At 46.9% G+C, this 12791-nt stretch overlaps 1 protein-coding gene across 17 annotated transcripts in view; it reads right to left on the bottom strand.

Moving 5' to 3' along the window:
- The window catches only part of TRAK1 (trafficking kinesin protein 1), a 138073-nt gene that overhangs the window by 49950 nt on the left and 75332 nt on the right, over positions 1-12791 (bottom strand). The window lies entirely within an intron of this gene.

Raw genomic sequence — 12791 nt, 5'->3', positions numbered from 1 at the left:
CTTTGTTCTCCATCCGTTGGAGAAATCGGTTGTGAAACAAAAGAAGGCTCTTGTCTGCTAAAGATACATCAGGGTTGTTTTATTTTAAATCAATGACAAGGAACTGATTTGCAGTTCAACAAACACCAAGAAGGTAGCATAAGTTTTATTCTATGGGGGGAGAAGTGAATATAATGGATTTATGGCCAGCCAACGTGCAAAATTTTTTGAAACCTGTCACTTTGGGACTAAATAAATAACTTCTTAGTAATGCTTTGTAACTAAGACTTCAGTGAATAATTCTGTTAAGAGTCAAAGCTTTCCTAGTGACCCACATTCAGTAACAGCCCATGCGACGCATTTGGGAATTGAAGCGTATTAGTAAGTCAAACTCAGTAGCATTACAACTGAAATTCAATAGGTCTCTGAATATTTTATTAAACGCAAGTAGAGATCATCCTAGTAAATTAGCTCAGAGAAATCGGATCTGTTGGAATGATTTTCTAGCTTAGAGAGGAGACCTGAAATCTGGTTCTAAATCTGAAACCCTACCAAGACAGTGCCATCAGAGCCAGCAGACAAGACCCCTCCACCCAACACTTTCATGAGATCCCTCCTGTCCAAGCGGTGGGGCGGGGATATGCACAGAGCTGCCAGGGAGACAGAAGCAAGGGAGATGTATAAAGGTAGTTTTAAACCTGGATCTAATTTGATGTAGATGAAGTCCAGCTCAAATTGCTCTAGACAGTCCATCAGCTCGAGGTCACACAAGTGCTTAAGTGAAGACTGCTATGCTACCAACCCGAGTTAATTTTCTTCACGCACAGCTATGATGGTCTGCAAGCGTGCAGATAAAAACCCTGGGGGCCCCCAGCCAGCACGCCAAAGCATCTGCAGCACCCTTTATACACCAGCTAACAGATCACAGCAACTAAGTGGCCTCTGTGTTTAAATTTCTGTTGTCACTTGAGGGCCTGCTTACCCCCGCCCCCCCCACCGGCGCCCACTCTCCTCAAAAATCTGAGTCCACCGCTTTCCTGGAAAAAGAGAAAACTGGGCTACATTTTAACTAACCTGGCTCTATTCTCTGTACAATAAGATTCAGAGCTGCTATTTCTCTAACACTATATTTAGAGATAACACTCAAATTTTTAAGGCTAAGTTTTTTAATTAAGATAACTGTAATTACTCATATAGTCAGTCACGTGTAGATAACCACAAACAGACAGAAGAAATAATACAGAGGGGGCCGGGAGCGGTGGCTAATGCCTTATTATCCCAGAACTTTGGGAGGCCGAGGCAGATGGATCACTTGAGGTTAGGAGTTCGAGACCAGCCTGGCCAACATGGCGAAACCCTGTCTCCACTAAAAAAAAAAAATAATATATATATATATACACACATAAAAAGTAGTCAGGTGTGGTGGCACACACCTGTAGTCCCAGCTACTCAGGACACTGAGGCAGGAGAATAGCTTGAACCCGGGAGGCAGAAGTCGTGCTACTGCACTCCAGCCTGGGCAGTAGAGTGAAACTCCATCTCAAAAAAAAAAAAAAAGAAGAAGAATAAATAATACAGAGGGATCCTGTATACTACCCTTTATCCAGTTCCCCCAATGGTAACATTTTGCAAGATCATAATATCCCAACCAGGATATCAGCACGGATACAATCCATAACTTTTCCTCAGAGTTCCCATTTTACTTGCACTTATTTGTGTGCACATGTGTGTATTAAGCTCTGTGTAATTTTATTACCTGTATTGGTGCATGTATCTACCACTTACAAGGACCCCTTGTGTTGCTCTTTTACAAAGCTTTAAAATATTTTTAAAATTGAACCCAATAAAAAGACACACTGTCTCTATTAAAAACACAAAAATTAGCCAGTCGTGGTGGTAGATGCCTATAATCCGAACTCGGGAGGCTGAGGGAGGAGAATTGCTTGGACCTGGGAGGTGGAGGCTGCAGTGAGCTGACGTTACTAAGCACAGTGACTATGGCCAGGCACCATTCACAGCCCTCTATATGGATTATTCTATGTAATCTTCAGAGCAATACTGTGAGGGGTAAGCACTTACATTAACTCCATTTTACAACAGAAAACTAAGGCCCAGAGAGGCTGAATAACTCACCCAGTGTCACACAGCTAGCAGGTGGCATATGTCAAAATAACAGACTATCGGTAGAGGCAGCAGTTAACACTGATGGTGTCCCTATTATGTTAAGGGATTTAACATGCTTTCTCAATTAATCTTTACAACAACCCTGTAGGTACTGTCGTGATGACCATTCCACAGATAAGAAAACTGAGGCTCTGAGACATTAAGAATCTGGATGTTGGCCGGGCGTGATGGCTCACGCCTGTAATCCCAGCACTTTGGGAGGCCGAGACGGGTGGATCACGAGGTCAGGAGATCGAGACCATCCTGGCTAACACGGTGAAACCCCGTCTCTACTAAAAATACAGAAAAAATAGCCGGGCGTAGTGGCGGGCGCCTGTAGTCCCAGCTACTTGGGAGGCTGAGGCAGGAGAATGGCATGAACCTGGGAGGCGGAGCTTGCAGTGAGCCGAGATCATGCCACTGCACTCCAGCCTGGGCGACAGAGCAAGACTCCATCTCAAAAAAAAAAAAAAGAAGAAGAAGAAGAAGAAAAAAAAAAAAGAATTTGGATGTTAAGGACCCAACTGAGGTCACAGAGAATGAGGCTGCATTGCAGGGGCTACACCAAGGCCAGTATGGCTCCTGGACTAAAACAAAGACCATAAAGGACACGAAAACAAGGCACAAACCATCGATGTGTAGGAAGCGTGTAAACAGAGCAAGCAGCATTTGGGCCTAGGGGAAAGAAAGAGCCCTGACCTTGGGTTCAGAGGCTTAGGTTTTCACAGGAGACTCTATCCAGGCCAAGGGGCTCTGAGCAGCCACCAATTAACTTCTATGTTTTGGATTTCCTGTTCCAAGAAATAAGGAAGCAGGAGTGAGACCAATGGAAGTGAAAAAATAATAAACCATGCCTTCAGACAGCATAACCACAGGTTATGCTTTTCAAATACCAACTTCCTAGGCACTAAATCTGCAATCAACTGTGGTCAAGTTTCTCTCTCTGTAAGAACGTATTTCAAAGAGAAGTTCCATTTCTGACCCAAGGAGTGCTACCAAATAAATCCACTTCCACCCAAAAGATGTTTCAAAAAAGGAAGAAAATAAACCTCTACAATAACTTTTTTTTTTCTTTTTTTTTGAGACAGAGTCTCGCTCTGTCACCCAGGCTGGAATACAATGGTGCAGTCTTGGCTAACTGCAACATCCACCTCCCTGGTTCAAGCGATTCTCCCACCTCAGCTTCCTGAGTAGCTGGGATTACAGGTGCCTGCCACTATGCCCAGCTAATTTTTGTATTTTTAGTAGAGACAGGGTTTCACCAGGTTGGCCAGGCTGGTCTCAAACTCCTGACCTCTGGTGATCCACCTGCCTCGGCCTCCCAAAGTGCTGGGATTACAGGCATGAGTCACCGTGCTCGGTCTCTACAGAACTTTAATATAAGAAAATTGTGGTCCATCTCCTAGAAAAAGAAGTTAAATGCAACTTGCTGCCTACTCATCATAGTAAAATACACATGCCTCACCTCTGACTAACACCAAACAACCATTACCACGCACCAAACTCTGCACTGAACAAGGCAGGACACCTGCCCTCCTGGGGCACACAGAAAACAGGGCAGCCTGGGGGATGGGGCTCAGGGGGTTCAAAGCCAGACAAGTCCCTTTAGGGAGTGTGGAATTAAATGGAAAGCCACTACAGAGTTTTTGAAGGGGGGTTATGCAATAAGGTTTATATTTCAGAAGCATTTTGGCTCCAGTGTGCAGCAATGGGGGAGGGGGTGCAAGGCAATTTAGATTGACCAGCATCAAGGCTGTTAGATTAATGCAAGGAAACTGTAGATGTGAAGAAGTGGGCTCTTTCCCTGAGATTTAAGAGATAAAACTGAGTAGGAGGTAAATCAAAAGGCATTGGATCGGGGCTTCTCACTGGGACAACAAGGACATGAGTGATGTCCCCTTTGGAGATGGGCACGAGATGGAAAAGTCAGAGGCAAGATGGGGCATCCCCGAGAAACCACTGGCACTGGGACAGTAGTTGATGTCACTGTGTAATAACGTGCCAGGCAGAGGGCTGCCCACAACCCACAGTGGCAGGAGGCCCGCCTGACAGAAACACCCTCCTAGGAGATGAAGGAGGGAGATTTTGGTTTGGGAGAATCCACTTTGAGATAAGAGGAGAATCAAGTCCTTCTTCTTGGGATGGCAAGTAAAGTAAGGAATTATGAAGCCAACTTCAAACAAGGAGCCCTGGGCTGGCTGATCAGAGGGAGGGAGACATATGATTGGGCTGTTACAGCTAATGGGGACGGAGAGCGGGGATGGAGGTGGGGTGAGCTCCATGGAGTGCCTTAGTCTGAGAACCAGTAAAGCAGCTTTTATGCTAAATTAAACCATGCTCAAAACGATTTTAAGAATAAATGCTGGCACCCATCTTCCAGCATCCAGGAGATGCCAGCCAAAAAACCCTAAACATACAGTGTGCAGGCCCAGAAGACAAACCCCAAACATACAGTGTGCAGGCCCAGAAGAGAACGGAAACACGTCCCCGCCTGCTGCCAAGGAGATCTGCCCAGTGGGAAGCTCAGGAGTGCCTGGAATTAAAGACCCCAAGGAAAACCCCATGGGAAGAAAACAAAGGTGGTGTGGCACTGGGTTTCTATCTTGACACTGTCCAGGGCTTCCGAATGAGTCGGGAGAAGTCGGGAGGAGCCGAGCTCAGGGAGTGGTGGGGCTGCAGCAGGTAAGATCTGAGACCCAGGCACAAGGCAGAACCCAGAGGCCTAAGCCGAGGGGTGGGTGGGGAGAATCGCTACAGTTCCATCACAGCAGCCTGCCCTCCCCAAGGGACCCTGTGTCTCTATGTTGTGTGTCAAATTAACAGGCTTGATAAAAGCTTTCTTGACATTTTGGTCTTATCAGTCTTCTTTAAGAAAATATAGTTAGAAATCCTCACTTCCCATTCATGTATTTTGGAGGAAAAGGTTCTCATAATGATTTTAGAATAAAAATATATACACACACACACACACACACACACAGATATATGGCTATATATAGCAATATATAGCTATATTGCTATATTATACAATATAGCAAAACCCCAGAACCTAATTCTGGTAACATTCCTCCCTCTGATGTCAGCTGTATGTATCTCTGGCGTGAATAAACATTTTACACACACATGTACATATGTGTGTATGTGTGTGTATGTCTATAAAAAGAAAAACCTCCCAAATCCTCAAGAAGACACTTATAACTCAAAGACCAAGTAGCCACAAGTAGAAAAGATATTCAAGACCGCCTGACATATTTGCATTCTGGGCTGTCTGCCTTCTGCCTTACTTACAGGTCATTTCTTTAATTAAAACAGTGTTTCCCAAAGTTTTATTAAGAAACTCAGCTCCATCCTCCCCTCAATAATTTTTCCTCCTATCTTCTATACCTAAGCATCAGTGTTTTTAAAAGTCAATTTTCTACAATTTTCATTATAAAACCTGCAAAGGGACTGAATAAACATTCAAAGTAGACACATACCCCTAGCAATTCTCCTATACCCAGTTGAAACAGAGCTGGTACTTAAGTGTCAGAGAAAAGCATGGTCCACAAACCAGCTGATTACCTCTCGCTTTTGACAGCAGCAGCAGTTGTCAGGATGAAAACGCAACACTACATCTGGCCCCTGATGCTCCAGGAAGTAAACTGAATAAGCATTTACTGCCTGTACCATTCACAGGGGCAGGGGACGGAGGTTCAGAACCTGGGAGCCAACCTGCAGTCCCAGAACCTGGGAGCAAAAAAGCTTTCCACAAAATTCTTAGTAAGTCACCAGTCATCCACGTTTCCAGGCATTACAAAATAGATGTCCTTTAAAGGTTTGTTAAAAGTTCGTAGCTTTTGAACTTAATTAGTCCCTGCTCTGCTTAATAATCTTCCCCAGCTCTTCTACCTCCTACAAGCAGCAGCCTCAACACACAGGACATACAGGAACCATCCCTACCTGGCCCAGCCCAACCCTCCCGCCTCCTCCCCTGCCACCCAAGCTCACTCTTCACCATAGCTCCTCCACACCCAGTGATGCCACTCTCAGATGTCTGGCCTGGCACTTGTGTGCCTGCCATTTCCTTCTTGTAAGGACTGTCTTTCTCTCACTTCTCCATCTGGGAATTTCCTGCTCTTCCCACAGGCTTTTCAAAAAGAAGGTGCCTCCCTGCAGCTGACACCCTATCCAAGTGTCAGTTCTTCTGCCCACTTTTGTAAAATCTGTAGTTTTTACAGTTTGCCCAGACACCTAGACCAGGCTGATTTGGCAAAGCACTTCTGATGAGAGGAACATCTTCAAATGGCTGTTGTGACTCAGCTTACAGCAGCAATGCCCTCTTATCTCTGCCAGATACAGTGCTGAGTAACTTACACTTTTATCCCCTTTTTTTTTTTTGAGATGGAGTTTTACTCCTGTTGCCCAGGCTGGAGTGCAATGGTGCACTCTTGGCTCACTGCAACCTCCACCTCCCAGGTTCAAGCGGTTCTCCTGCCTCAGCCTCCCTAGTAGCTGTATCCCCAGATCTTATATGACAGGGAAACTGAGGCTCTGAGAAGTCAGGTAAATTGCCTAAGGTCACAAAGACTTTTTTTTTTTTTTTTTTTTTTTTTTTGAGACGGAGTCTTGCTCTGCCGCCCAGGCTGGAGTGCAGTGGCCGGCTCTCAGCTCACTGCAAGCTCCGCCTCCCGGGTTCACGCCATTCTCCTGTCTCAGCCTCCCGAGTAGCTGGGACTACAGGCGCCCGCCTCGTCGCCCGGCTAGTTTTTTGTATTTTTTAGTAGAGACGGGGTTTCACCATATTAGCCAGGATGGTCTCGATCTCCTGACCTCGTGATCCGCCCGTCTCGGCCTCCCAAAGTGCTGGGATTACAGGCTTGAGCCACCGCGCCCGGCGACTTTTTAAAGTCTCCTAAGTATCTACTCAAGATAAATGGAACCATATATGCATACATAAACATATGAATATAAGCATTCATAGCAGCGTCATTCATTCTAGCCAAAAAAGTCCATCAATTGGTGAATGAATAAACACAACAGGTACGTCCATACACAATGGAATATTATTGAGCCATAAAAAGGAATGAAGTCCGTGCATGCTATAGCATGAACCCCAAAATCTTTCTGCTCAGAAAAAAAAATACCACATATTGTATGATTCCATTCACATAATGTATAGGAAAAGGCAAATTATAGAGATAAAAAGTAGATCACTTTGCCGGGCACCGTGGCTCATGCCTGTAATCCCAGCACTTTGGGAGACCAAGGTGGGTAGATCACCTGAGGTCAGGAGTTCGAGATCAGCCTGGCCAACATGGTGAAACGTCGCCTCTACTAAAAATACAAAAATTAGCCAGGCATGGTGGCACATGACTGTAATCGCAGCTACTCGGGAGGCTGATGCAGAAGAATCGCTTGAACCTGGGAGGCAGAGGTTGCAGTGAGCTGAGATCCTGCCACTGCACTCCAGCCTAGATGACAGAGTGAGACTCCATCTTAAAACAATAATAGAAAAAAGTAGATCACTTGAGCCCAGGAGTTTGAGACCAGCCTGGACAATATAGCAAAACACCATCTCTACAAAAAACCAAAAACATTAGCCAGACGTGGTGGCATGCCTACAGTCCTAGCTACTCAGGAGGCTGAGGTGGGAGGATCACCTGAGCCCTGGAGGTGGAGGTTGCAGAGATGAGATTGTGCCACTGCACTCCAGCCTGGGTAACAGAATGAAGACTCTGTCTCAGAAAAAAAAAAAAAAGAAAGCAGATTAGTGGTTGCCTAGGATTGCAAGTGGGAAATGGGAGCTAACTGTAAACAGACACAAAGGATCTTTGCTGGGGGAATGCAAAGTTCTAAAACTGAATTATGGTGATGGTTGCACAACTCAGTGAATTTAATGAAAATCTTTGAATTGTTTGGTTAAAATGGGTGATATTTAAGTTATCAAATAAATAACACTCAAGCAAGCACCCCCGAACCATGCCGTATTTCAGCCACTTCCCTGTTACATGACCATGTAAAAACATTATTGTATTGTCTCAACCTTTGACTTGGACTTCCTTGGGTCACAATGATGTTGTCAGATAACAAAATTGTTTAGAAATGGCAAATCACCCACTAAGAAACTAGCACTGATAAACAGCACATAAAGGTATTAATCTGTCCCACTTAGACTAGACTATTTTAAAATTAGAAAATTGTTATTAAATAAAATTTAGTCAGATCGCAGAAATAATTTCATGATACAGCCATAACTGAGAAGAATTTGACTTTGAACCCTTTTCCTAGGCACAAACCTCTTTTATCCTCTCCCAAGTTATAGCCAACTCCTTGAAGGCTTGGCCAAGTCCCTCACTTGCCTGTTGACTCTCAATACTTATCTTCAAAATAATTTAGACTTGACCACATAGTCCTAGTGAATTAACTACTAAACCCTAAGACACACATTACTTGGTTTTGCTTTCTGGGTTTTTTTGTTTTTTGTTTTTTGTTTTTGAGACAGAGTCTCGCTCTGCCGCCCAGGCTGGAGTGCAGTGGCACGATCTCAGCTCACTGCAAGCTCTGCCTCCCGGGTTCATGCATTCTCCTGCCTCAGCCTCCCGAGTAGCTGGGACCAGAGGTGCTCGCCACCATGCCTGGCTAATTTTTTGTATTTTTAGTAGAGAAGGGGTTTCACCTTGTTAGCCAGGATGGTCTCGATCTCCTGACCTCTTGATCCGCCTGCCTTGGCCTCCCAAAGTGGTGGGATTACAGGCATGAGCCACCGTGCCTGGCCCATTACTTGCTTTTAAAAACAAACAAAATGTAGCTATTTTGATGAAGACTTTGAAGTGGCCACTGGAACAGGGTGAGGGCCCACAGTACTTGGTAATGAAAAACAATGCTCATTTTTCAGCAGTTACAATAAAAAGAAAGAACCACTTCTTTTTATTCTTATCTCAGTGTCCTCATGTCAAAAATGGTTACAGCAGGGCAGGCAGAACAAACCCAACAAACGCTTACAAATGTCCCTTCCCACCTGGGCTGTTTAGGTCACAGGAAGGCAGCTGAGTCTTTCTCCTTTTGGGCCAGACACACAGTTGATACTCAAAGAAAAAAAAAAACAAAACAGAACCAAACGCTGTTCTACTTGCAAAGAACAGCTCATTTCTAACCGACACCCCAGAGAGAGATGCAAACAAAGCCCTGGTGCACAGCACATGCCCTCAAGATGAGCATGAGTCCTGGTGGGTCTGTCCCGGCCACAAGTCATCTGAACACCAGACAGGCCTGAGGGGGTGTGGTAAGCCAGCGCCTCTTACTTGGGAGAAGCAGTAGCAGTTTGCTCATTTGCTTCTGGCCTAGGACCACAGCCATTTAATTGATGCCATCCTTTTAATGCATCTGTCTTAGCAACTCCCCATCTCCTTGTCTCTTTGTGTCACTTCATTTTTGCAGGGAGCCTTGTGGCCAGGACAGTAGTGGGGGCAGAGACCAACCCAGAGCTGTACGAACAATGGTCTGTACAGCCATTACGCATGTCTGTGTAGTGCCTGGTCTCTGCACTGGGAGGCAAGAGCATGGTGTCACTTGCCAAGGACAGAGACCAAAACAGCACAGCTCTGGCTTCCTTTTACTGCTTATCAGTATCACTATTAACTGAAGTTGAAGTGTGACAATTCTACTGGCTCACTTTCCCTTGCCTTGTAGGCTAAGAGCAGGACACCAATACAAGTTATTTAAGAAGCAGAGAAGAATAAATGAAATGAGTATACAACTACTGAGTATCTACAATGTGCCAACTGCTTCCCCAGACATTTTACAAGTATTATTTCACTTAAAACTCAGAAGCAGCCCACAACATACATATGAGCCTCATTTAACCAGGCAGAAAGGCCAGTGGCTCGTCTAAGGTCGAGAAAGACACAACCGTGGACTTGCAGCAGGTTTGCTAGATGCTGTAATCATCCACCCCGCCCCAGACTGGAACACCCAGTGTTGATCTACAGTGGCCATTTATCAACGAGACATTTAATGAGGCAATAACCAAATGGCTTGCTCTGGCACCCTCACCATGAGCCTGGCACTCTGTTAAGAGTTGTCTGTACGTCACCTCCTTTAACGTTTATACCCATCCTATGAGGAAAGTATTACAATTGTCCCATATTAGACATAAAGAAACTGCCCAAAGTCACAGAGCTATTATGGAAGGACCTGGTCTGTCTAACCCCCAAGTTGGAGCTCTCAATGTCTGTTAAGTAAATAAATGAATCCTACCCTCGAAGAATTCCTGACCTAGTTGAGAAGGTAGGGCGCGTGCATAAACTGGCATAACACAGAGGAGCAAGCAGGAAGTGTCAGGTGAGAGATGCTGCTAGGCAGCTCAGATGATAAAAGAAAGCTGAGGATGGCAGAGGGACACGGGACAGGGCCCACAAGTGGGCAGAGCTGCAAAAGAACCCCAAAATACAGAGATCGTGAGTAGGCTCTTTGCTCATGGTCAGCCTTAGGGTGATGCTGGTGTGTCCGGAATTGGTGGGTTCTTGGTCTGGCTGACTTAAAGTATGAAGCCGCGGACCCTCACGGAGAGTGTAACAGTTCTTAAAGACGGTGTGTCTGGAGTTTGTTCCTTCACATGTTCAGATGTGTCTGGAGCTTCTTCCTTCTGGTGGGTTCGTGGTCTCGCTGGCTTCAGGAGTGAAGCTGCAGACCTTCGCAGTGAGTGTACAGCTCTTAAGGCAGCATGTCTGGAGTTGTTTGTTTCTCCTGGTGGGTTCGTAGTCTCGCTGGCCTCAGGAGTGAAGCTGCAAACCTTTGCAGAGAGTGTTACAGCTCATAAAGGCAGTATGGACCCAAAGAGTGAGCAGCAGCAAGATTTATTGCAAAGAGTAAAAGAACAAAGCTTCCACAGTGTGGAGGGGAACCCGAGCGGGTTGCCACTGGCTGGTTCAGGCAGCCTGCTTTTATTCCCTTATCTGACCCCACCCACATCCTGCTGATTGGTCCATTTTGACAAAGTGCTGATTGGTGTGTTTACAATCCCTGAGCTAGACACAGAGTGCTGAATAGTGCCTTTACAATCCTTTAGCTAGACACAGAGTGCTAGACAGAAAAGTTCTCCAAGTCCCCACTAGGTTAGCTAGATACAGAGTACTGATTGGTGTATTTACAAACCTTGAGCTAGACACAGGGTGCTGATTGGTGCATTTACAATCCCTGAGCTAGACACAGAGTGCTGACTGGTGCCTTTACAATCCTTTAGCTAGACACAGAGTGCTAGACAGAAAAGTTGTCCAAGTCCCCACTAGGTTAGCAAGACACAAGAGTACTGATTGGTGTATTTACAAACCCTAAGCTAGACACAGAGTGCTGATTGGTGTATTTACAATCCCTTATCTAGACATAAAGGTTCTCCAAGTCCCTACTAGACCTAGGAGCCCAGCTGGCTTCACCTAGTGTATCCCACACAGGGGCTGCAGGCGGAGCTGCCAACCAGTCCCGGGCAGTGCACCCACATTCCTCAGCCCTTGGGCGGTCAATGGGGCCAGGCGCCATGGCGCAGGGCAGTGCTCATCCAGGAGGCTCAGGCCTGGCAGAAGCCCACTGTGAGTCCCACTGTGGGCTCGGACATGGCGAGCTGCAGGTCTCAAGCCCTCCCGCGTGGGGAGGCGGCTGAGGCCCTGCAAGAATTCGAGCGTGGGGCATGCCGGCCAGCCAGCAGTGCTGGGGGACCCAGCACAACCTCCACAGCTGCTGGCACAGGTGTGAAGCCCCTCACTGCCCTGGGCCGGCAGCACCGGCCGGCTGCTCCAAGTGTGGGGCCCGCCAAGCCGGTGCCCACACCCGCCAGAACTCGCGCTGGTCTGTGAGCCCCCCCGGTTCCTGCCCGGGTCTCTCCCTCCACACCTCCCCGCAAGCAGAGGGAGCCGGCTTTGGCCTCTGCCGGCCCAGAGAGGGGCTCCCGCAATGCAGTGGCGGGCTGAAGGGCTCCTCAAGCGTCGCCAGAGTGGATGCCAAGGCTAAGGAGGCGCCAAGAGTGAGGGCTGGTTCCACCCAGAGTGACTGACTCCACAGGAGGCCTCCGTGGGGCAGCCATGGATACTGAGAACCAAACCCCAAGTGGAGACAAGGACAACGAAAACCATGAACCAAGAGACCTTTCTAACAGTGCTGCAGTAGGTACTGATGCGCCAGATCAGTTCCTCCTTCAATGCTGACACACTGGGAAAGTTGTGCACAGCACCCTCAAGTGCTGCTGGTGACACTACATTAACAAAGGCCCAGGACTCGGGCCTCTTCTCTGGGGCTGACATTCCCAACTCCACAGCCCACAAAAGCCTGACGCATCACAACCACCTGCGGGACACAGCACTCCTGGATCCAGTTATTCCCCCACGGTGCCCAGTCCTTTCTCTGCAGCCCAGGAATGCTCTCCCAAGCTGGAGAAATGTGCTCTATCTGTGCTGAATCTCCAGCTTCGCCTGGGAACCAGATGGAGAATTTGAAAGGTCAGCAGGTGCAGCCACCGGACATAGACACGGGAGGCTCTGGGTTCCCACCACTGACTGGCATTTTTTTCACCCCTGTTTTTCCAGATGATCACGTCTGGTTAGTGTTCAACACCTGAAAACTGCCCTTTGTGCAGGAGACTGACTCTGCCCACTCACACACTCTTAGCAGCCATCCCTAAG

The sequence above is a fragment of the Trachypithecus francoisi genome, unplaced genomic scaffold, assembly GCF_009764315.1.
Source record: "Trachypithecus francoisi isolate TF-2019V2 unplaced genomic scaffold, Tfra_2.0 Lachesis_group0, whole genome shotgun sequence".
Lineage (NCBI taxonomy): Eukaryota > Metazoa > Chordata > Mammalia > Primates > Cercopithecidae > Trachypithecus > Trachypithecus francoisi.
This window is presented reverse-complemented; position numbering and strand designations above follow the sequence as displayed.